This window comes from Schistocerca nitens, chromosome 1, assembly GCF_023898315.1.
Source record: "Schistocerca nitens isolate TAMUIC-IGC-003100 chromosome 1, iqSchNite1.1, whole genome shotgun sequence".
Taxonomy (NCBI): domain Eukaryota; kingdom Metazoa; phylum Arthropoda; class Insecta; order Orthoptera; family Acrididae; genus Schistocerca; species Schistocerca nitens.
In genome coordinates this window covers 517,045,617-517,071,325 of record NC_064614.1, presented here as the reverse complement: position 1 = coordinate 517,071,325, position 25,709 = coordinate 517,045,617, and positions in this window count along the sequence as shown.

Here is a 25,709-nt window from a genome sequence, read left to right as displayed (position 1 = left end):
GCACATTATAACTGTAAATGGTTGCAAAAACATACTTGACCTCTTAGCAACAAATGATCATCAGCAAATAGCGAGCATCAGACAGATACAGGGATTAGTGGCCACAAAGTCGCTGTAGCAAGACTGAATACCGTAACATAAAAATCCACCAAAAATAAACGCGAAATGTATGTATTTTAAAAAATCAGATAAAAATTCGCCTGGCACCTTTCTAAGAGACAGTCTCCACTCCTTCGAGTATGACAATGTAATTGTAGATGAGATGTGGTTTAAATTGAAATGAATATTCTCAACGGGAAGTGAGAGATGTAGCCTATGCCAAATAAACTAATATGAGACACTACTGATCCCCCATGGTACAAAAGAGGCAGCGAAAGAAGCATCCCAAATTCAAAAGAACGAAAAATGTCCAAGATTGACGATGTTATACTGAAGCTCTAAACTTAATGCGGACATGAAGAACTGCGGAGAAGGGAGGCAATGGAGCGAACTCAAGATATCACTTACATCGGGTCTTTACTAGGCAGCTGCGTTCACCACTGCACAACACGGACGCAGTGTGTACTGAAAATGCGCAGGCTATCTGGGCATACTTCCCGGCCGAATCACGTTCCCACGCAGCACCACCTATCTCCCGTCCCCATCCATGTTCTTCAAGTTGCCTAATTTTATACTAGTCCAAGTGCTGGTGACACACTCGTTCCTTCCCTTTCCTTTCTCTCCCTCACCCCTCAGTTTACATAATGTGTATCACAGCTGCAGATCCCGGGTGGTGTCCGTTCTTTCGGCCAATTTTATCCTCTGACTGCGAAAATATTTTGTTGGCGCCCACGTACATGGGAGATAAGAAATAAAGACAAATCGGAGCTCTCACAGAAAGATGCAAGTGTTCTTTTCACCGCGTCTCTTCGCCAGTGGAACAGAAGGGAAATAGCTTGAAAGTGGTTCGATGAACCTTCTGCTAGACACTTTATTGTGAATTGCAGAGCAGTCATGTGAATGTAGATACAGACAAAAGAGCTGCTACTCGCATCGGAGCAGTGCTCAGGTAGGTGGTGGAATCTTCATGGGACGAGACGGGGCCTGTGATATGCCATCGCCTTCCGCCGACGAATGATACAGGATACTACTATCTGATCATATGTTTAAATTTATGTCCCCCTGAATGTCGCAGGTATCCAGTACTTTCCAAAAAACAATGCACAATATATCTATCCCGGCTTTGTCAAAATAGCTTGGAACACTCCACGAAAATGTGTGGCCTTTGCCGGCCGGGGTGGCCGAGCGGTTCTAGGCCCTTCAGTCTGAAACCGCGCGACGGCTACGGCCGCAGGTTCGAATCCTGCCTCGGGCATGGATGCGTGTAATTTCCTTAGGTTAGTTAGGTTTAAGTAGTTCTAAGTTCTAGGGAACTGATGACCTTAGAAGTTAAGTCCCATAGTGCTCAGAGCCATTTGAACCATTTTTTTGTGTGGCCTTTCGGTCATCTGACTTCAGCCCTATTGAATATATGGCACGCCATAGAGAGGTGTCCGGATCTTGGACACAGCCCACGGTCATCTGACCTAAACCCTACTGAATATATGGCAAGTCATAGAGAGAGGTGAGACCTTAACTTTTCCCGGCGAATCGAATGTTCAAATAACTTACGGGTTTGGTGCCGGGTGACGTCGTCGAACACCGACGATATTTGGACAGGAGCACACCCTGCCATTTGTGCCTTGAGAATGGCAGGGTGTGCTCCTGTCGAAATATCGGCGGTGTTCGACGACGTCACCCGGCACCAAACCCGTAAGTTATCTGAACATAGAGAGAGGTGTCCGTATCTTGGACCCAGCCCAGTCTCCGTGTATTTAACTATCAGATCAAAAGTATTCAGGCACCCATTAGTGGGCACTGATATTAGATATGCCCACCCTTTATCCTTATAACGGCTTTAAATGTGCTAGACACACTTTCAGTGAGTTGTCTGAATGTCTCTAGAGCAATGGAGGCTATTCTTCCTGAAGAACCGAACCCAGAAAAGATAGTGATGCCGAACACCGGGGTCTAGAGCGAACTCTACTTCTTAACGCGTTGGAAAATTGTTCCACAGATTTCAGGTCGGGACTCTGGACAAGTCAGTCCATTTGAGGAATGTTGTTGCCGACAAACCATTACCTCGAAGAGGCTGCTTAACGACAGGATGCATTGTCATTTTGATACAGTCATCATCTTCGAATTGTTGTTCTACTGTGCGCATTATACAATGCTGCAAAATGTGTTCATATCCAACCACGAAGAACACCCCCATATAGAAACAGCACCTCTTCGGTACTACGCTGTTTACACTATACATAATAGGAGATTCGCCAACCCCCCCCCCCCCCCCCCAGAATATACCACCAGTACAAATAAATCTTTTACAGTCATCAACTGTCCAACAGAGTCGCTCTTAGCACCACTTCACCTGTCGCTTAGCACAGATTACACAAATGTTTTGCTCATGAGGAGTTGCTCGACCATCGTACCCTGTTCCTTTCAACTCCCTACACACAGTCATTGTGCTATCTGGACTGCTGGTAGCAGTTTGGAAACCAAGAGTAATTACTTCCGCTGATTTCACGCGATTTTGTATAACCAACCTCTGCAATGCTCCACGGTCCCTTTCCGTCAGTACATGAGGTCTGAGGTCTGCCTGATCTTAGTCAAGCTGTTGAGGGTTGATTTTTGGGAGGAGACCAAACTGCGAGATCGGTCTCATCGGATTAGGGAAGGATGGGCAAGGAAGTAGGCAGTGCCCTTTCAAAAGAACCATCCCGGCATTGTCCTAATGCGATGTAGGGAAATCACGGAAAACCCAAATCAGGATGGCCGGGCACGGAATTGAACCGTCGTCTCCCGAATGCAAGTCCAGTGTGATAACCACTGCGCCTTCTCGCTCGGTAGTTTGTTGCTGCTTCGCGCTTTCACTTCAAAACCGTATCAGTAACAGTCGACTGTGGCAGCTTTAGAAGGTGTGAAACGCCCCTGATGGATGTGTTACTTAGGTTATATCTAATGACTAGTTCACGTTCGAAGTTACTGAGGTCTTCTGCCCGACTCAGTCTGCTGTTACTGCTTCTCTAATGACAACATAGCTCTCCCTGCCTCCTTTTATACTGGCGGGTCCTCCTCTAGTGATATCTCTTAGTCCGAATATATTTCACCAAATTGTGTATGATCGGTGCTGGTGCAGTCACCTATCAAGATGGTTTCTCAGTGGTTTAGGTCGCAAGCATATCACGACGTTTTGCTTCCGTCTGAAGCGCAGTAGGAAGTGCAGCACGTCAACAGGTAGGCACCTCTAACACAATTATTCACGAGTGTTCTTGTGTTTAGACGTTATAGTACTACTTTCCCAGTCATAACCATTCACGCTGAGTCTGAAATCGTAACGAGTAGTTATACTTATTAAACTAGCTTAGCCTTAGCGTAGCACTCGTTGCTTCGCTCGCGCACACAGTATGGTTTGCACAAATTTCTTTTTGTTTTCCTTTAATCTAATTTTTATGTTGTTCACAAATTGAAACACATTCTAAACTTTTCGCACTAACTGAGGCATGGTCTTTTTCGAATGCACTTCTGACCAAAAAAAGGTTCTTCTAGCTGGAGTCAAAGGTTTTAGTCAATCATGCCTTTTGCGTTCTCGCGGTGATATTTCCATATCAGTTTTCATAGATTTACCTTTAAATTTTTTTAATTTAACGAAATATTTCATTAAAAATTTTCATCCTTTATCTCAGCCCCTTAGGGGAAGTATTTCCGAAAACAGTGAAATACTTTTTTTAAATTTCTATTAGAGAAGCCATATACGTAAGTTCATATGTTTAGCTCTGAAAATGCTTTCATAATGAAATAATTTCGTAAAACTTTTCGCCCCTTGTTTAACTCCATTAAGGAATCGAATTTCCAAAAACATTGAAACACATATTTTTTATTTCTGACCAACAACGCAAACACCAGTTTTCATAGATGTAGCTTTAAAAATGCTTTAGTAGTTCTTTAATAATGATTCTCTCATGGTTTTACCCCCTTAGTGGTTGAATTTCCAAAAATACTGAAACGTGTGTTTTTTATGTTGACAGAAACGGGATACCAGTTTTCGTAGTTCTAGCTTCAAAATTGCCTTACTAGTGACATATTTTTTAAAAGAAACAGGTGATAAAAGCGTTATCTCCTTGGGGTGGAATTTCGAAAAATGCCTTCTCAGTCAACGCCTACAGTGTTAGATTAACACTATTTCCAAATTTCAAGTTTCTGTCCTTAACGATGGACCATGGTGAGTTAGCCAGTCAGGATATTACCTGTTACAAGCATAGATAAATAGTTTTTAGTATAAATAAATGACCACAGAAGAAGGGGAAATAAATACTGGCATTATCCAGGAAAGCTTTACCGATAAGTATTGAACATATAAATTCAGGTGTTACGAAGTCTTTTCTATTTCTCTCGATTGTAGCCTCACTTGGTAGTGAAGCGTGGATAATACACAGTTCATACAATAGAAGCTTTTGAAATGAGGTGTTACCGGAGAAACTGGAGATTAAATGGGTAGACTGGATTACTGATGAAAGCATACCGAGTTGAATTCGGGAAGAAAGGTATTGAAATTATATCCATGCGACTACTAGATGGAATTTAAATGTATTTTATCATCGTAAAGCAACTACGTACACTACTGTGTCACAAATGAAGGCTTATGGCACTACTTGACTAAATGAAGACATCGGTTGACAGGACACTTCCTGAGGCATCAAGGACTCGTCAATCTGTTAATAAGTTTGGGAGTTAAAAATTGAAAAGGAAGATCAAGGACTGACTGAAGTAATTACGTTCACCTGGATGTAGGTTGCAGTAGCTACCACACCTCATAAAATACTCGGGGTCATTATGTCGCTGTCGGTTGAATTTCTTTTTGCAACCCAACGTTTCATTTCCATCTGTGGAGGACATCTTCAAGGGAATTGCTGTTTTCGCGAAGGTCCGATGCACCCAACGGCTCGCTGCTGATTGATTGACAGCAATGCCGCTCTCACACGTAGCACCTCTGCGATGCTCTTTCCCGACGGTTAAACGAATCCGTGACGAAATGCGCAACTCTCTTTCGGAGTTTCTCTGTCTCCTACATTAAACCTACTTTGCAAGGTTTCCAATAAGAATCTGTCGGATGAGGATTTTGTAACATATCGCCTTCGAGAATAAATTACATTTCCTTGGGATTCTTCCAGTGAATGTGAAAAGGTGTCAGTTTCCTACAACTACCATCTCAGGCAGCGCCGGATAAAATATCATTAACATATTTGTTGATGAGGGTATGTGACTTCGCACACCGAGTGAATCTGAAAAAAAAAGAAGAGAATAAAGTCATACCTAAAATAGATCGTATTATACCCGAATCACAGTGCCTGCTCATTGATATAGTTTTGTTCTCACTCGTGAATTTTTCTGCCTTAAAATCATTTCTCCTAGTTATATGGGTAAATCATATGTAAAACTTCCATTTGTTTGTTGCTCAGAAAGCAAAATTTGTTAGTTTATGCCGCAAATTCATTTTACGAGGGCAGTTCAGTTTTTTTCTGAAACAGGGGTTGTTTTATTCAGCATTGAAATACACCAGGTTATTCCCCAATCTTTTAGCTACACAACACTATTTTTCACCGTAATCTCCATTCAATGCTACGGCCTTACGCCACCTTGAAATGAGGGCCTGTATGCCTGCACGGTACCATTCCACTGGTCGATGTCGGAGCCAACGTCGTACTACATCAATAACTTCTTCATCATCCGCGTAGTGCCTCCCACGGATTGCGTCCTTCATTGGGCCAAACATATGGAAATCCGACGGTGCGAGATCAGGGCTGTAGGGTGCATGAGGAAGAACAGTCCACTGAAGTTTTGTGAGCTCCTCTCGGGTGCGAAGACGTGTGTGAGGTCTTGCGTTGTCATGAAGAAGGAGAAGTTCGTTCAGATTTTTGTGCCTACGAACACGCTGAAGTCGTTTCTTCAAATTCTGAAGAGTAGCACAATACACTTCAGAGTTGATCGTTCGACCATGGGGAAGGACATCGAACAGAATAACCCCTTCAGCATCCCAGAAGACTGTAACCATGACTTTACCGGCTGAGGGTATGGCTTTAAACTTTTTCTTGGTAGGGGAGTGGGTGTGGCGCCACTCCATTGATTGCCGTTTTGTTTCAGGTTCGAAGTGATGAACCCACGTTTCATCGCCTGTAACAATCTTTGACAAGAAATTGTCACCCTCAGCCACATGACGAGCAAGCAATTCCGCACAGATGGTTCTCCTTTGCTCTTTATGGTGTTCGGTTAGACAACGAGGGACCCAGCAGGAACAAATCTTTGAATATCCCAACTGGTGAACAATTGTGACAGCACTACCAACAGAGATGTCAAGTTGAGCACTGAGTTGTTTGATGGTGATCCGTCGATCATCTCGAACGAGTGTGTTCGCACGCTCCGCCATTGCAGGAGTCACAGCTGTGCACGGCCGGCCCGCACGCGGGAGATCAGACAGTCTTGCTTGACCTTGCGGCGATGATGACACACGCTTTGCCCAACGACTCACCGTGCTTTTGTCCACTGCCAGATCACCGTAGACATTCTGCAAGCGCTTATGAATATCTGAGATGCCCTGGTTTTCCGCCAAAAGAAACTCGATCACTGCGCGTTGTTTGCAACGCACATCCGATACAGACGCCATTTTAACAGCTCCGTACAGCGCTGCCACCTGTCGGAAGTCAATGAAACTATACGAGACGAAGCGGGAATGTGTGAAAATATTCCACAAGAAATTTCCGGTTTTTTCAACCAAAATTGGCCGAGAAAAAAAATGTGTTGCATTACTTATTGAACTGCCCTCGTATTTGAACTGTTATTACTTTCTTCATTTGCGTGTTTTTTTCTGTTGAGATTCAATTACGTTACAAACTCGAACATCACGACGCGTTACCGCCCTCATCAGCGTGGCAGGAGGAGCTACACGACATCTTGCAGGAGCCTTTAACACAGTTTTTCGTAAACCTATGTTTAGGCGTACAGTATTATTTTCCTAAGAGGCTGCAAACAATCGCGATGAGTTTTCAGTCGCTGTGTAATTAGCTACAAATAGAAGGCAAATAATTATTTAAGATAAATGACTGACGGTGATAGAAGAGGACATAAAATACCGTCTGGCAGTAGAAATTAAGCTTCTCTGAAAACGAGAAATATCTAATAAAAATACGTTAGGAAGATTTCTATGAGAATATTGTCTGGAGTTGTAGCTTTATGTAGAAATGAAAAGTGTGCTATAAGCAGTCCAGACTAGAATACAAACTTTTGAAATTTGTTGTTAAGAAGGTTGCAGAGGATTATATGGGCGCATTTGATAATTAATGAAAAGCTACTGAATCGAATTTTGGAGAAAAGAATTTTATGCCACTCCTTGATTAGAAAACAGATAGGAGGCTTCTAGAGGCATCAAGAATTACATAATCTGATAACAGTATACAGGTTTAGGTGGGTGTAGTCCGTAGTAGTTATGCAGAGAATAAAACGCTGGACTAGTGAGGAGAACGGCACCAAACCAATTAACAATTCTGTAAAATAAGATTTTAACCGGGATTTTAAATGCACTGGAACACGTTTCGGTAAGTATATTCATACATCTACACTACTTCTGAGTAAACATAACTGACAGCTTACGAATGCTGAGCACTCAAAGACAGTTACAATGGAATGAAGCAAACATTTGGAGGCATACACTGTATTAGTGTGAATACAGAGTGAGTCAGGAACAAAGGAACATTCATTGGGATGTGGGGGGGGGGGGGCGGTTATAGTATTGCTGATACTGAACAAAAAATTTCAAGTTTTTGTTCAGAACCGTATCCGACGTACGCCTGTTTGAAAATCACAGGTGTTGGTCGCAAGTCGTCCTTCGCAAGCGCTCACATGCGAATACAACCAAAGCGACATTAGGCTACGTAACGTTGTCTTTCTGGCCGTAGGACATTTTTCTTCAACCACTGGTTTCCTCCCAGATAAACGTTGATTTAGTGGTCCAGCTGCTTCCAGTGTTAAGGTTCCGATGTGTCTTGAAGACAACAGACTTTCACATCAATTAAGCTGATGATGCTACAATTACGGACATTTCTACGGAAACAACAGGAAGACATTCCATACTACGTTGAATTTCTCGCTCGTATTTTATACGAGTGTGCTCAAATAAAGGACCTTGCGAATGAGCTCAGATCAGCAACACAGCAGCTGTCTTTAAGAGCTGAAAAATGCAATTTCAGTTCACGGGGAGCTTTTTGAACATTTTATGCGAGGAAATGTGCACAATTAAACAACACATTAGATCACAATATTTCATTTACTATCACGTACACCTGTCCTGTTACCATTGTTTTCATTAGTTTGGTCAAAAACCATTAAGAACAGGACATAATAATGTTCACCTGACGTTTTTTGTTTAGAATCACTACTTCACCCCTCAAAGAATGTACCTTTCCTCCTGAGTCACCCTGTATACTACCATGCTGTTCCTTTTGTTAGCTTTCCGCGGAACGTTTCCCCCGAGATCTCTTATCGTGGACAATGAAGTATAATTTGGCTTTTTGAGCTAAAATGGTACTGTGAGTGATGAAAAGTTGATCTAACACTGAGAAAGTGAATAATCGCGCAACTTCATTTTCTGTTTAGACATCGGGCACTTAATGTTTAAAACTTATTCGCAAGTACACACTAATATCACTCATGAAATTAGTTTTAAAACGCTCGAAAATTCTCTTTCATATATATCTGCCAATATCACGGAACATGAAGTAGACAGGAAACGCGTCATCACAACAGAGTACCTATCGATTTTTAGCGTGGTCTGAAAACTGATAATCACTAACAGAATAAACGGCGTAATCAATGTAATCAGATTCCGGCATGAAAATTGCTGTTGGAGAAAGCTGACGATGAAAAAAAATTCTGCGTGATTGAGTATTTTCCACTCGAAGCGATTTGTTATTTGAACGATAGCTGGATGAAATTCGCTGAGCGATCAGAAGGCTTCATTTATTTTCAGCAATTGCGTGAAACAGTTAATTGTGAGAATGGAAGGAAAATTATTTTATCGATTTAACAAATTACGTAACTTTATGTATTTTCTCCTAGCCAGCGACTTTGTAAAGTTAAGCCTTTTAATCAGTTTCGTCGAGTAGGGAACTGCTCGATGCTTCTACAGTAGATTTGGGTAATATCGTTTCGCAAAAGCTTGTTAACGTTACGAAACTACGGACCTCGTCATTATGGGTTTATTGCTTTCATACGTTTTACTTCATTCAACAAATCTCCATCACGTTCCAAAAAAATGACATGAATTAACACACTACGCAGTGTGGTGAAATGTTCTGAAACGTATGTGCAGAATGTGGGCATACTGATAGATGGATTATGGATTAATTATAAATTGTTTTAAAATCATGGAAACTCCATAGGACATGCTCCTCCCATGTATCGTACCTGGCAGCCCACTGTAAGCGGTTTCTCAATGTCCTACGTGTCGTCAACGGTACTTCCTGGGGTGCCGATCGAACCACCCTCCGTTTGTACCGGTCTCTTGTCCGTTCTAAACTCGCCTATGGGTGCTTTGTTTATGCGTCTGCACGCCCATCCCTCTCACGCCGTCTCAACACTACCCACCATCGTGGCATCCATTGGCCACGGGCGCCTTTTACACCAGCCCGGTTGAGAGTCTGTATACTGAAGCTGCTGAACTATCCCTCTCCCACCGCTGTGACTTTCTCCTCAGCAGGTATGCCCTTTGTCTGCCATGCGCGGCCACCCATCCTATGCCTCCTTCTTTGATCATTCCTTTGATCGTCAGTATGGGGCTCGTCCTTCTCTGTTACCTCCTGGAGTCCGCTTTCAGCATTTCTTACGGCTTAACTTCACACTACCTGTACCTTGGATTCGTGAAGCGGCCCATGTTAACCTTGGCCTTCATTCCCTTCCTAAGGTCACTACTCCAGCCTCGGTCTATCGCCTTCAGTTTCAAGACCTTCGCATGGATCTTTGCGATTGTGCGTTTGTATACACTGATGGCTCTCGGATTGACAATGGGGTCATGTGTGCCTTCTTCGTTGGTACCAGTCTTTTTCGATATCGGCTTCTGGCACACTCCTCAGTATTTACAATCGAGCTCTTCGCCTTGTATCAGGCCACGGAGTACATCCAGCGACACAGCCTTTTCAGTTGTGTCCTCTGTTCAGACTCACTCAGTGCCCTTCAAAGTCTATGTGCGCTGTACACCGCCCAGTGGGTCCAGGAAAACTGTCAACTGCTCACTCTTGGTGGAGCCAGTGTGATGTTTCTGTGCGTTACTCGTCATGTCGGTCTGCTAGGAAACGAGGCTGCTGATGCTGCTGCCAAAGCTGCACCCCTTGTGCCTCAGTACGCGAGTACCTATACACCCTCCGACGATCTCCGTGTTGCCTTCTGTCAGCAGGTGTTGTCCCTTTGGCATTGCCAAAGCTCCCACTTCACGGGAATAAGCTCCGGCTTATTAAGCCCCTCCCAGCGGCTTGGGCGACCTCCTGTCGGCCCTCCCGTCGGGAGGAGGTTCTTTTAACTTGGCTGCTTATTGGGCACTGCCTTTCTAGCCATCGTCATCCGCTAAGTGGTGCTACCCCACCACTTTGTGCACATTGCACTCAAGTTTTAACCATCCGCCTCTTCCTGATGGCATGTCCATTTTTTAACCTTTTACGTTCCCGTTTGGGTTTTCCGTCTGAGTTATCGGCCGTTTTAGCAAATGACGCGCGGGCTGTCGTCCGCGTCTTACTTATTTCCGCCAAAGCAATATGGCGAAGGCCATTTAAATTTTAGTTTTGGACCTCCGTTTCTGGATGGTGTCTTCTACAACCCTTTTTCCACGTGCCTGTTTTTCGCTGTCTTCTATTATGCCAATTGGGACTGACGTATAGTCGTTTTTTAACTCCTCTCTGTCTTCGTGTTCTGTAGTTTTGACTTCGGTGCATATGACCCCTGTTGTTTTTGCACCCTAAAGCAAAACAAAACAAAACTTGATTCTGATCCCACTCTAAACTACACTTCCCCTTTCTCCATTTGCTTAACACACCGGTCATCGAAGTGGCCTCCAATTTCAGGAGTTGCACTAGGTCATTGAGCAACATTAAATTACTATCCAAATTGCATAAGAGTCACGACAAGGACGTCACGGAAACAACGACGATGGTACAGCATAGACAGTTCAGTTAGCCCCGCCTGCTACTCACATAAAGGCTATAAATTTTCTAATTATTTAAAAATTACGAAATTTTTTATGATTTTCTGCGCCTTTACAGACGTAACATGTGATGACGGTCTGTCGTGGTTTCTTGTGTTTTCTGCAAGTGTGGGAAGAGCTAGGCCTCCTGTTGAATCGATGACATAAGGAACCTTACAAATGTGTTCACGTCTACGTTGGCATGCAGCAGGATGAAAGGAGCGGAAAGGAAACGGGATGAGAAATACATGTGAAGGAAATAATAACTTCCAGCCGTAAATGGCATTGCGGCAATGCAACGGTGAGAGTTGAAAATTTGTGCCGGGCTGGGACTCGGATGCTTCGCTTCTTCTGGGACGGCTGTGTACTGGCATTTTTTCATCAAAAGCCGTCGCGCCGTAGAATTATCGACAGAACATGCACCATTCATATCTATAAAGTGTGTACCGTACTGCGTCACTGACAGGGCAGGGCTCTGTGCATGAGACGCCTCTTGGCCCTCTGGTAGCGATAGCCGGGCAGCGAGCGCGAGCAGCCAACAGCCACGCCGCCGGGTCGCAACATTTGAGAGGTTTTCTGAATAACTGGCCTTTTGTGGCCTCGGAGATATATACCGGTCCAGCTATCGACGAGCCTTGCGTACGGAGCCATGTGCAGCGGAGCGGGCAGGGGACGATAACGTAGCCACAGCGAAGGAGATCTATTGAGCTCCGGAAATAAATTTTTAACTACAGCCCATCCGTTAGTATTACGCTTTATCACAGGCAAATATATCTAGTTTAGTCGATATATTTAAAGCAGCATAGCACAACGAAATTGCAAAAGCGAAAATAATCCACGCCTAACTCCCTAAAAACTTCATTCATTAATAACGCCGAGGGAATTGTCCGAGGTAATCTGGGATTACAGTCGCCAGAATCGAGGCCTTACGAAGGGAAACAGTATTAGTGTGCTTCCCACGAAGAAACCCAGTTCAGTCAATATCTATAACTTTGAAAGTGCTTATTTCATGAATTGCTAGTATCATCAGCATTTTTATGTTAATGGAAATTATGTGTTCCTCTCGTGTTTGTGCTATCTTCGATGGGGCTTCTTGCTGATCCTGTGGGTGGGACTATGCAACGTTGCTGTCGTGATACGTATGTCTCTGAGTGTGGGTTCTGCTTCAGTTTATTCTGATGCTCTCTGATCGACAGAATGAAAGCGCGAATTTTAAATGTTAGGTGACTGTTCTGTGTAACTTCAACAACTATCGACGCATGGATGGGCATGGTTTGTAGAATTTTTACGCGTCCATACTTGTGAGATTAAAGTACAACTATAGCGAAACACAAGCCTCCCTAATATTACTTGTAACACAACTGTCTGTGTTCATAAAAAGTTTAATGATTGATCTTTCAAATTAAAACAGGCCCTGACAAAAATATATTAAAATATATAGCAACATATTACATTACTAACACTAACTCTTTATTCTCGTGATGTAATGAGTGCTGTCGACAGAGGACGTCAAACTGACTCCATATATTTAGATTTCCCGACGGCTCTTGACACCGTTCCTCACAAGCGACTTCTAATTGTCGCGTGCCTGTGGAGTATCGTCTCAGTTGTGTGGCTGGTTTCATGTTCTTTTGACTGAAAGGTCACAGCTCTTAATAACTGATGGAAAGTCATCGAGCAAAACATAAATAATATCTGGCGTTCTCCAAGGAAGTGTTATACTCCTTCTGTTATTCTTGATCTACATAAGCGGTTTAGGAGACAATCTGAGCAGTCTTCTGAGATTGTTTGCAATAAGGATGGGGCCCCTCCACGCCCACACCAACGTGGTGACCAAACCAAAAGTTCTACTGTCACCTCCGTAAACATGTTAGTTTTTGAATCAGGCGTCACAGGATGCGGGCTGTGATGTTATCCATGCGTCTGGGTAAGATTACTCATTAACAGTGTCCATCAGGAGATAGAAGTGGTCGAAAACGATTGAAGGATAGCGGTTGTAAGGGCAGAGGAAAAAAAGTGCCAAGCCCAGCGCCAAAGGAAAAAAACCTCTGCGACAGTAGGGCGGGTAATAAGGGCAGTAGCGGCTTGCTAGCTGCGACAGAGCATGCAAGGTGAGGAAAGGTTAGCGTGTGGTATTATGCATCGTTACCTATGTCCTGCGTCTTCGTTAGCTGGGTCAGTCCGGATGCTGCGGCTGGGCTCGCTTGTAGTCTCCTGAGCCGGCCGCAGTGGCTTCCTCCCTGTAACATAAGAGTTCGGCGCGTCAACGCATGCGTTGCTGTTAGGCCCTCTGCTGCGCCTTGTCGTCAGTGACTTGGTGCAGCTTCATCAGGCTGGTGCAGAACGGCGGCGATTGGCTACCGTTCAGCATCCTCTTCTACTGCACGGCGCAGGCCTTCTGCACTGAAGCTTCGAGCAGCTCCGCTTGTTCAGTGAGCTGCGCCGCTTCACCGTCGCAGAAATGCACGCCGTTCGCTCTCGCTGTCGCGATGATGGCTGCCTTTTTGTCTTCTCGGTCCCTTGGAGGGGCCGCTCCCGCAGCGGTCGGCGTCACCACCGGTTCCGCTGGGGCGGCGGTTTTCTTTTCTTCTTTGCACCTTTCACCTGCGGTGCTGCTGGGGCAACCGCTGGGATAGGCGCGCGAACGTCCTTCTGTGAGGTCGCAGGAGTGTTCGCAGGTACGACTGCGCTGAGGCCTTGGGCGAAGACTGCTCGCAGTTGCCTCAAGGCCTCTTCCTTCTCTGCAGCCACGGCGGCTGCGAAGGCAGCCCTCTCCGCCGCCATGACGGCTTTGAGGGCTGCTGTGGCCTCCTCCACGGCGGTGCCGAGTTCACATATCTTCACGGGAGAGCGAGCTGCGTCCTGGCTGCCCGTTTCCGAGCGGTCGTCCCTGCCCCTGGCAGGTGGATCTGCTACTGCGCCGTCCCTCAGCTGCGCCGGGCTGTTCTGCGCCCTACGCCGTTTCCGACGTCGTCTTCGCTTTTGCCGTTGCGTCGGTGCGGCCGCGGCCGCCTCGCCGCCCCCGGCACGGCTGCGGCTTGAGAAAGCCGCACAACCGCGCCAACTGGCGACGTGCGGGCCGCCACACCGGACACAAGTCGGCAGAGCGTTGCTGCCGCGGTCGCAGGCGCGGCTGTCGTGCTCGCCTGAGCACTTGACGCACCGCGCCGCGCTACGGCAATACTTCGCAACGTGGCCCTCGCCCTGGCACCTGAAGCACTGGGGCTGAGGGTCCATGGCGGTCGGGAGAGCCTCTGTCGTAACCGGGAAGCCCAGCAACTTCCGCAAGTCGAAGATGTCGCTCCCGCCGTCGACCGTTTGCACGGTGACGGCATAGAGCGGCGCCCTCTTCCTGTTGCTCCGGTTGTTCAACCTTGCGGTTGCATTACCAAACCCGGCTCGCAGCAGCCCTTCCCGGACCGCTGCCTCATCACAGCACCAAGGTAACCCCCTGAGGAGTGCCTCGGTCGTCTTCGTCCTTCCTACGGAAGGTGCCTTCACACGCGCCGGCGGCGCGTCGACGATGTGGTCGGCCACTGCGACCTCGATCGCCCTGTGGTCGGCCACATTTGCAGCTCGAACGCAGATCAGTGAGTCTGTATCGACAGACTCGTAGACCACCTCGTTCCGAGCGCAATTCGTCATGGTGTCTAACAGCGCTGTCCACCCGCCTTTGCACTTGACGTACAAAGGGGGGACAGGCCGCGACTCGTCTTCTCGGGAGTTCCTTGCATGGTCTGCAGACTCAGTGAGTTGCACAACCGAAGGACCCTTCGTAGCGGCAGGCTTCCTCTGCGCACCCTTCTTTCCCATGCTGCGAGGCGCGGAACACGACAATCTGCACGCGTTGTAAAAACAACGCACGACAATTTGCTCTCCGCGGCGCCCACAGCACAGAAACCTCTTCACGAGCTCTCAACGGCCGAGTAAGCGTAGCGCGCAACGGCAGCGATGCGCTCGCCTCGCCAGCTCAGGCCGCTCGAGATTGTTTGCAGATGATGCTGTCATTTACCGTCATGTAAAGTCATCACATGATCAAAATGACTTACAAAATGATTTAGACAAGATATCTTGATGGTGAAAAAAGTGGCAATTGATTCTAAATCATGAAAAATTTGAAGTCATGCACATGAGCACTAAAAGAATCCCCTAAATTTCAGTTACATGAGAAATCACACAAAACTAAAGGCTTTAAACTCAGTTAAATACTGATTACAATTACGAATAACTTAAATTGGAACGATCACATAGATAATGTTGTGGAGATATCAAACCAAAGACTGCAATTTACTAGCAGAACACTTAGAAAATGTAACAGGATTACTAAAGAGATTGTTTACACTACGCTTGTCAGCCCGCTTCTGGAGTATTGCTGTGCTGTGTGGGATCAGCGTCAAATAGGATTGATGAAGGACATCGAACAAGTTCAAAGAAGGGCAACATGTTTTGTATTATTACGAAATAGGGGTGAGAGAGCCACGGATATGAGACTAGAATTGGGATGGCAATCATTAAAATAAAGGCATTTTTCGCTGCGGCAGGACCTTCTCACGAAATTTCATCAGTCACTAACTTTCTCCTCAGAGTGTGAAGATATTTTGTTGGCGCCCACCTACATAGGGATAAAAGATCATCATAATAAAATAAGGGAAATCAGAACTCGCACGGAAAGATTTAAGTGTTCGTTTTCCCCGCGCGCTATTCGAGAGTGGAACGGTAGCGAAGTAGCTTAAAGGGGGTTCTGTGTACCCTTTGTCATGCACTTAACTGTGAATTGATAGGTAGTCATATAGATGTATATGTGGAAATGAGCAGAAGATCTCTGGTATGTAATCTTGGAGTAGCTAGAAAGACAATATTTTTAATTTCCCCAGAATTCCTGAAAATTACTCACTTTGGCTGTAAGAATTACTCCTATTCTTCAAAACAGGTAATCAGGGTCCGACAACAGCTCTGCAAAACTACAGTATGAGCAGTTCTGATTTGTAGAAGTACTCTATCCAACACGCATCTGTCAAATTTGAAGTTTTCACGTGGTCTAAATGCATCACAAATGAAAATTCAGCTAGTGTCTCCTTACTGGATGTAACTAACTTCATGGAGGACACTGCACGACACTCGTATTTCACTAACATACTGCATAAAACAACCCTAAGTCGATATTCAATTTCGATAAACATGCAACAGAAAGGACTAACAATCACAAAAATTACTTAAAATTATGAGAATTAAACAACATGAAGTAGATAACAATGAAAGTGGCAAAATAATTATGTATTTATTGAGCAAGACGTTTTGAAATTAATTTCTTAAACAATGCTACTGCAGTTGACCTCTTGAATAGAGTCACTTGTATAACATTGTAGTAGGAAGCGCGTTATTTATTGTTTCCTCGTTCTAGTCGATCCACATCATTACGATCATCGTACACGTGATCCACGGAAAATGAACATAACTAAATAACTGACTGACTGGTCAACAATGTAGAACATATGTGCATTAATGCGTTTAATTAAACGTTTCTCACCACTGTCCGAATGTTATCTATTTTTTTTAGATTTTGGTTTATCGCGAGCAGCACTTCAGTAGGAGTAAATAAATCTCTTCATGTGGTCTGGTCTATAATTTTGTAAACAAAGTATTGAAAATGGCTTGAAGACTGCGTAAGCGATTTTATAGAGTTCATTTCTTGTTTCTCCCCTTTGTACAATATTAATTAAGGGTATATTTGCAAGCTATTTTTGTTCATATCTAGCAATTTTTTCGCTGTCTTCTAACTCCTTTCCTATTCCCCATATCTGGTTTTCAGTATCAATCGAACACTACTGTTATGTTATTAGAAATAGGTAATGTTAATATTTTACAGCTTTATTTCCTAACTCGTGGTATATGCTTCATTCATAATCTCAGTAGAAAAGGTTCAAACGGCTCTGAGCACTATGGGACTTAACTTCTGAGGTCATCAGTCCCCTAGAACTTAGAACTACTTAAACTGAACTAACCTAAGGACATCACACACATCCACGCCCGAGGCAGGATTCGAACCTGCGACCGTAGCGGCCTCGCGGTTCCAGACTGTAGCGCGTAGAAGCGCTCGGCCACCGCAGCCGGCTAATCACAGTAGAACGTAAGTTCATATCATTAACTTAATTTAGGTGGCATCCATAATCATTATTAATATAAAAGCTTTTACTTGGAATACACTAATGATATATGCTTACTTTTTAGATATTAAATGGAAATACATTTATGCTTATAGTTCACATCATGGGCTCACTGCTCAATCAGTCCACTTAGTAAACCGTATACTCCCCTGTCCGACCACTGTAGCTCTCAAATTACCTTGTGACACATTAGTCCACGACAAGAAGCACTTTAATGCATATATATATTTTAACTTCACAGTGCACACAATGCATTGAAAGTAATACCATTTAGCAAAAGCGTTACTCCTCTTTCCTGATGTCCTAGTTTTTCGTGTTATTGTTTTCTGACATAATAGTTTATAGTGATATCTACTTTGATCTATATGTTCATTAGTTCAGAGTCCACACTGCTCATTGAAAAAAAAAAGCAATCTATAAAGCTTCTGCTATAAACACGCCGCTGCCTCGCTTACACATGACAGTAAACAGTCTCTCCATTTCTCCCCACACTCTTTTGTTGCCACATCACATAGCTACACATTTCAAAGGCTGCCCTCCCGCCCCCCCCCCTCTCTCTCTCTCTCTCTCTCTCTCTCTCTCTCTCTCTCTCTCTCTCTCTCTCTCTCTCTCCTACCTCTCTATCCGACCCTCCCTATTATATAGATAACAATGTTTTAAATTTCTCGTGTGAATAAATAATTTTACGCGCAAAGAAATATTTTGTGCAGAACTAACCGCATGTTATTAAACGTTTGAACACACAATAGCATAAAATGAAAAACAATAATACCATTGATGGCATTTACTGTACGAATACACGGAGATAAACAAAAGACCTCCATTGTTGCAGTTCTGTCCACTACGTGACGAGAAAAGGGAAAAGAATTACGTCGGATTGTAGCAGTACCTTCGCAGTGGGAGTTGAATTTGGGTCATTGTGCAAGTAAACGGTCTGTTGCGCCGTACGCTGCACACGAGCATCGCTGAACACCGTCGATTATCAGTGCCCTAAATCCATACACAGTAACGTGCGACGGTATCTCCTACTTAGTCCAGTGAACTAGATCCTAACTCCGTTATCTTCTTTAAAGTGGTAATTGTTTACCGACTTTTCCTCCTGAAGTATACCAAAGTTGTTCAGAGAACGTTCAGCCGTTCATTTCAGTCTTTATTAAACGGCTACTCCGCTTCATGCTTGACGGTGCAAAATCGTAGTTTCAGGTTTCCTATGTAAAGGGTTTCCAAGGGCAAAAAATTGATTTTTTATTATTTCATATAGTTACGACCGAATTTAAAAATGTAAAATGCTGTCGTAATCGATCTATTAAGTGGTACCATCGTATGTTAAAGATTTAAGACAGTAAGACAACTATTATAGTTAGAAACTGTGTATATGTCTTAGGGCCACACAACCCATAGCGCGCAAATCACCCACATTTTACTAGACCAGAATTTGAGACTGAGACCACTTAGCGACTTCCAACAAACTTGGAACGCCATTTCAAACCTTTTAATTCGTGCTTAACGTCAAATTTTTAACTCATTTGTAAAATAATCAGAGGTTTGAAGAAGTTTTATACACGGAAATTCGATTCTTTAAAGAAACTGGGGTTTAATTTTTTAGTTCGGAGTCCTATGCCTACATAAGTCACCGTTACTTTGACTTAGTGTGCCGATAAATCTGTCGACAATTCGTTCTCAAATATCGAAACCAACGAGCTACATACAGAGTGATTCAGCTGTCCCTACCGATGTCGTTTTATGCAACCCGCAATTCTACATCTGGCCTTCAAACATTTGAGAGATTCTCATAATCTCTTGCTCGCTACGTAAAAACTGTTAGTCTAACAGAAAACAAGAACAGCACGTTTTTGAAGGAAATTTAATATAGTTCAAATTTTTACTTTGGTATGTTTTCGATAGATGCAGCAGTTTTTGAGTTATTCAAGAAAAATGTACAAAAGTGACCTTCAAATGCACCCCCACTCACACACTCAGCCCCAGCCCCTCCCCCTCCCCCGACCAGAATTTCTAGTACGTTGTTCGTGGTACTCCCTCCAACCATTGCACAAATATTTACGATTGCAGGAATAATTTCCCACATTCGACCTCTTTTGGTCTTCATTGACCGGTCTTATTACGCCACAGCCTTAGACGAGCACTTAAAAATTGTAAAATTAAAGTTTGTTTAAATTTTGCCTAAACGTTTTGTGAATTTTAACTGCATAAAATAAAGAATTACAAAGTTTTATTGGCCAGGCCTTCTGACTACGAAAATACTGTGCTTGTAAGGGTTGTAGTTTTACCGTAATGGTTATAAAAGTCGTTTTCCTTTCATTACCCTCGGGGGCTGGTTCAAATTAACAATATTAACGAAATAGCCTACTATGCTGGCGGAGTAATGGCTAAATTAATAGAGACCAAAGAGGGTCAAATATCGGGAATAGTTCATGTAGTCGCCGCGCGGAGTAGGCGCGCGGTTTGAGGCGTCATGTCACAGATTGCGCGGCCCCTCCCGCCGCAGGTTCGAGTCCTCCCTCCGGCATGGGTGTGTGTGTGTTGTTCTTAGCATAGGTTAGTTTAAGTAATGTGTCTTAGGACCGACGACCTAAGCAGTTTGGTCCATTAGGAATTTACACACAGCTCATGTTGCCGAAAATTTTAGTACAGTGGTAGGAGGAGTACCACGAACAACATACCAGAAATCCTAACTGGTAGGGAGTGAGTGTTGGGGTGGAAGTGGGTTTGAAGGTCACTTTTGTACTTTTTTAAAAAAATAAATCCAAGAGTAGCCTCCAGAGAAAACGTATCCCAGCAAAAAATTTAATTACGTTGAATTTCCTACAGAAAGGTCCTGTTCATTTTTTTTCGTGTAAGACTAATAGTTGGCGCGTACCGAGAGAGAGAATGTGAAAAGCTCGCTCGTGATTTTTGAAGGCCTGGTAGAGAATTGCGTGTGCATGAAATGAAATCGGTAGGGACAGCTGAATTACCCAGTATTAACAGCATTTGCCGAAAAATCGTACTGAGACGTAGCAACTTAGGTTCGCACAGTATTACCGGTTCTACTATCCAGTCGTCTATATTCGCAATCCTGACCGAAAATAAGTAAGAAAAGTAGCGTGTTTTGTTGCAAGGGCGTCTCCATGAACACAGGCTGAAGTACGGTCAAAACGATCAACTATGCGTGGCCAACAGCGGCGCGGTGCAGATTGGTTCAAGCAGTAAGTCTGCCTCACTAAGTCACGGCTGCGGTGTCCGTCCTTTACTGACACAAGCAGTGAATGAAAAAGTACTGTCGTTGTTTCTACATTCCGAAGACTGGTTTAATGCAGCTCTCCTTGTTAATCCATCCTGTGATTCCTTGATATCTCACGAAGTGCCTTTTCAGCAAATCCCTTATTTTAGTCGGCTTCCCCATAAATTATCTTTCCCCAGTGCTGTTCAGTACTCCCTCATCAGCTATGCGATCTATACACGTTATCGATATCCAAGTCCTTTTTTGTCTCTAACAGAATTAAAAAGTCATCGGCAGAGCTCCAAGTTCTTATTTTTTTCCCCTGAACTTCAATTCCCTTTCCAAATTTCTCCTTGGTTTCCTCCACAACTTTTCTAAATTACAGACTCAATAAACGAGGGGTAGACTACAATCCTGCCTCACTCCGTATCAGCTATGGCCTCACTTTCGTATCCGTCAACTTTTATAACGGTTGTCTGGTTTACATACAAACTGTAAATTACCTTTCACTCCCTGTATTTAGTCCCCCAAACATTCAGAATTACAAAGATTTTATACCAGTCACCTTGTCTGAAGCTTTCTCTAAATATGAAACTGTACGAGGGTACAAGGTGTTTGAGAAAAATAATGAGAATGATTTTTTATTTCCTAGTGTTTTTTTTTTTTTTCAAACAAAATATTGTCCCTTTCAAAGCAGTTCTCTTCGGCAGCTATACACCAGCCAAGTCTTTGTTCTCAGTCTTGATAGAGCCGCTCAAAAGCTTTTAACTGGTAGTGCCTTTAACATATAGGTCACAATCTTTTGAATGTTCTCCAGAGTCCCAAAAAGAGGTCATTTCAAGACATTATACAATTCTGGGAAAGGAAAACAGTCACAAGGACTCAGAACAGGTGGCCGTGGGACAAAAGAAATGCTTCTTGAGGTCACAAATTCCGCGATGAAAGTGGCCGTGTGACATAGGGCGTCGTCATGATGAAGTATCCACCTGATCGCAATGTCCGATCTCACTCCATTCACCGTTTTCCAGAGCCTTTCAAGGATGTCTTTGGCCAACACTTGGTTGAAAGTTTTTACTGAAGGAACAAATTTTTTGTACACTATGCCCCTATTGCCAAAAAAGCAAATCAACATATATTTTGATCTTTGATTTGTTCATTCGAGCTTTTCTTCGGTCTAGGAGATGTCTCAGTGTGCCACTCCTCACTTTCCACTTTGTCTCAGGTTCGTACTCAAAAATCCAGGAATCATCACCTGTCATCACACGACTGAACTGTAAATGGTCAAGAAGATCATCGCACAGGTTTCTTCAATTGTCCTCCTTATTTGTGAGGTTTTTCGGCACCATTCTGGCACAAAATGTCGCTCAAAATTTGATGTACGGTGAAAGTGCTTAACAGGTCATCCATCAATCTTAGTCTTAAATGTTGATATGATCTTACAAGAGCACGCCCACGTTCGATGTTTTCGTCGGTTTTTGAAGTTGAAGGTCTGACTGAGCGAGATTCATTCTCATTGTGTTCTCAGCCTTCCAAAACTGATTTGTTCCAGAGAAGTGTTCTCAATAAGGAAAGCCGCCCCCCCCTCCCCCCCCCCCCCCCGCTTGTTTCAACTTTTCAAAGGTCGCACTTCCGGATTTCCCAAGTTTAACACAAAACTTGATGACATAACGTTGCTCTAAATTCCGCTGTTCCATTTTCGTAACACACAACAAAAATACAACTTCACTGACGGCGCTCACCAAAATCGCGAGATGGTTATATGGAGCTGAAACTCGGACTCTGCGTGTGGAAGGGATGAACACACCGATCTACAGAAGTAGAACTACATAGCGTTAACGGGTCCCCACTAGTGTTGTCAGTGTCATTACTTTTTTCACACAGCCGGCCTGTGTGGCCGAGCGATTCTAGGCGCTTCAGTCTGGAACCGCGCGACCGCTACGGTCGCAGGTTCGAATCCTGCCTCGGGCATGGATGTGTGTGATGTCCTTAGGTTAGTTAGATTTAAGTAGTTCTAAGTTCTAGGGGACTGATGACCTCAGATGTTAAGTCCCATAGTGCTCAGAGCCATTTTTTTTCACACACCTCGTTTATCGCCGAAATGTGTCATCTGTGATAAAAAAGATAAAATTATCGTCTGGCGTCATTTACCGATTTATGAAAAACTTGTGCAGCGTAACATACGACCCAGTGTAAGGTGTCCTAAAATTAATACAGCCAAAACCTAAAAAATGATACACCTAGTCTACTCATAAGAAAACCATATCTGCTATTAATGTTGGCACTGTCAGTTATGCTGCTATTGTTTAAGAATAGTTCCTCATAATTTTTTTTTGCATTAAAAAATTTGGAAGTGAAACATAATTGTGAGAAACAGTCCTTTCAGACTAAAAATAAATGTGTACACAGTTCTAGAACGTTTGCCATATTTACTCAGATGTTGAGCATATACGTAACAAATTTGTGTTACATGCATAGAAAACTATGCTCTATCTGCTGAATTATTCATTATTGCCGTATTTATCATATGGAGATGATTATTAAGCAGTCAGTACAGTCCTTAAATATGATATACTCCGTTCCTTGATCCCTAAATGTGATACACTGTCGCCTATGGCTACGCTACCAGCCACGCAGCGGTGTACTGCAGATTGCTGCCCTTGTCATACGCCAGCAACACAAGCGCGGCAGACCACATCTCCCTCCACCAGTAAAACCACTGCTGACAAAGAAAAGCTTGCAAACAAAAGAGGAGTAGGCGAAAAGTAAGAGAGTGAGAAAGCTATGCCTGCAACCAAAACTGTGGAAAATACACAAAAAAGAAAGGAAGCTGAGCTGACTGAGTCTGATTCCAACATATTGAAGAGTGCTGACCGCATGGACGATGTCGGTCTCTTTGGTGAATCCACTCCAGATCCTATGGTAATGACCGATCCAGCATAGAGGTGAAGGAGATCATATCTTGGCAAAATTTCGAGGAGGAAAGGGCAATTTATACAGCAACTGATAGTTCTGCACCAAACAAAAAGTACTGGAAAATGAACTAGAATTTATGGCTCTAGAAGCTGTGGACAAGGACAAAATTATTTTTGAATTAAATGAAAAAGACTGCGTGTTCCTCATATTCCTGCTTGAGTGTTAAATATCAAACAGGAATCTGCTTTGTGTTCGACGGTTCTGTTGATATTCATGAAACAAAAGACGAGATTCTCTTTAATGTAGCTCTTATTTTTGGAGTCTTTTCAATACACTAAATATATTTTTAAATAGTTCCTACCCACTGCTGACTGACTTTATGGTATTAAAAATAGGAAAAACAAATAAAGAAATTTCTGTAGCTCATTCTGGCGTACGTTTAAAGCTATGAATATCCCAGAAATCCCCCACAGAAAAATCCCTGTTATACGTATCTATCGTTTAGTGCGCTCTCTAGCTTTCCGCTGTACTTAGATTATTTGACCGAGTTTTTTATGACTGATTTTCCGCGACTTTTCGAACTATAATTTTGTTGATGGGATTTGAGAGTGCTGTTAACTGTAATGTTTTTCTGCAGTTGATACTTATACTTGTATTTGATGGACTTGTTGGATGTTTTCACAATGGTTAGTCTGGTTGACAAACCTCACGTCGTGATTGATTTTGGGGAACTACTTTCGGTCTTCGTGTGTCTGCTGCTGTTTCTCGTGAATTAATGTCCAATTACGCGAACTTTGCTCGCATGTGTTACTGTATTCGATGCTCTATCTTTTTTTCCATTTGAATCCTCAATTTACATGAAGCTAGCTTTAAAACATATGTGAATATTATTCGTTATATTTTTGTTAGTTTAAATAATAATGCTTTGGTTTCGCCAACTTCAGTTACCCTTTAGCATTTAGCCAATCATTTAACAGATATTGGAGTATCTTTTCTTTGGTGAATGTCAGCCAGTGAGCCACATCTCTAAGCATGAGAACTTCAATAGTAAGATTGTAGCCACACAAAAGCAGCACGTGTAGCCTGAAGGAACTTGCAAGTACTATCAAACTTTTTCACCTGATAAGGGTTTTTATTCAAAAATTATTTCGCATTCCAATAGCTTCAGTCAGCGCGACCATTGGTTTTATTGGCCGCAACCGGTGTGGGTAATGCACGATCTAATTTGTTGGCTTGATTTGTGCTTATCAGAGGAGTCGATCATGCACCGTCACTTGAAAGTCCATACATTTCGTTAGGAATTGATCCTCAAACCCCTTTGAGTAAGAAGACAATTTGGGGAATAATACATATAAATATTTCATCTATGTAGCTCAACTCCTGCTTGATGTTACGATTTTTTCCCGTCGGTATACTTTCTGAGACGTCACACGCTACTGAATCCATGTGGGATACTTAAATAATGACCACCATCCACATCTATAGCTAATCACACATTTATGCGTAAGATATTGCAATACTATTAAAATTATTGCAGTAGTGTTTTGAACATTCTTTGAAAGAACAGAGCGTATTAAAGAAGTTAGCAATAACAGAGCATGCCTGCATCTGGTTTTACAATCTGACTGGAAATTACGTAAACTCATAATACACACCGCCAGTTGAAGGACAAGTAACCTTCTACTCCTTAGAAGGTCTTCCGTTTATTTTTATGTTTTATTCATTACAATTTGCACCTTCGTGGTCGTTTAATACAATTTTTAATATTGGTCATTTTCACAACCAACCAATCAAAGCCTATCAAATACTAAATTATGGGGACTCATCCACTAAAAAGTTTAGGTAAGCATCTTGGAAGCTCATTCTGTCTTCATGCCATGGCAGCTGTCGAGGATCTATAGTATTGACATATTCGCATACAAACATTTAACACTTGTCCATAATTCTTTATACAAATGCATGATTTGAAATGTAGTTTGTTGTGGTGTTTACCCAGCTCGTCAACTTTCATTTTACACTTCACACGATCAGGTCGCCCCCGTGATTCAGTTGTTATTAATTTTATAACTATAATAACTAAAACAACTGTAACTTTCTTAATATTTAATCTATA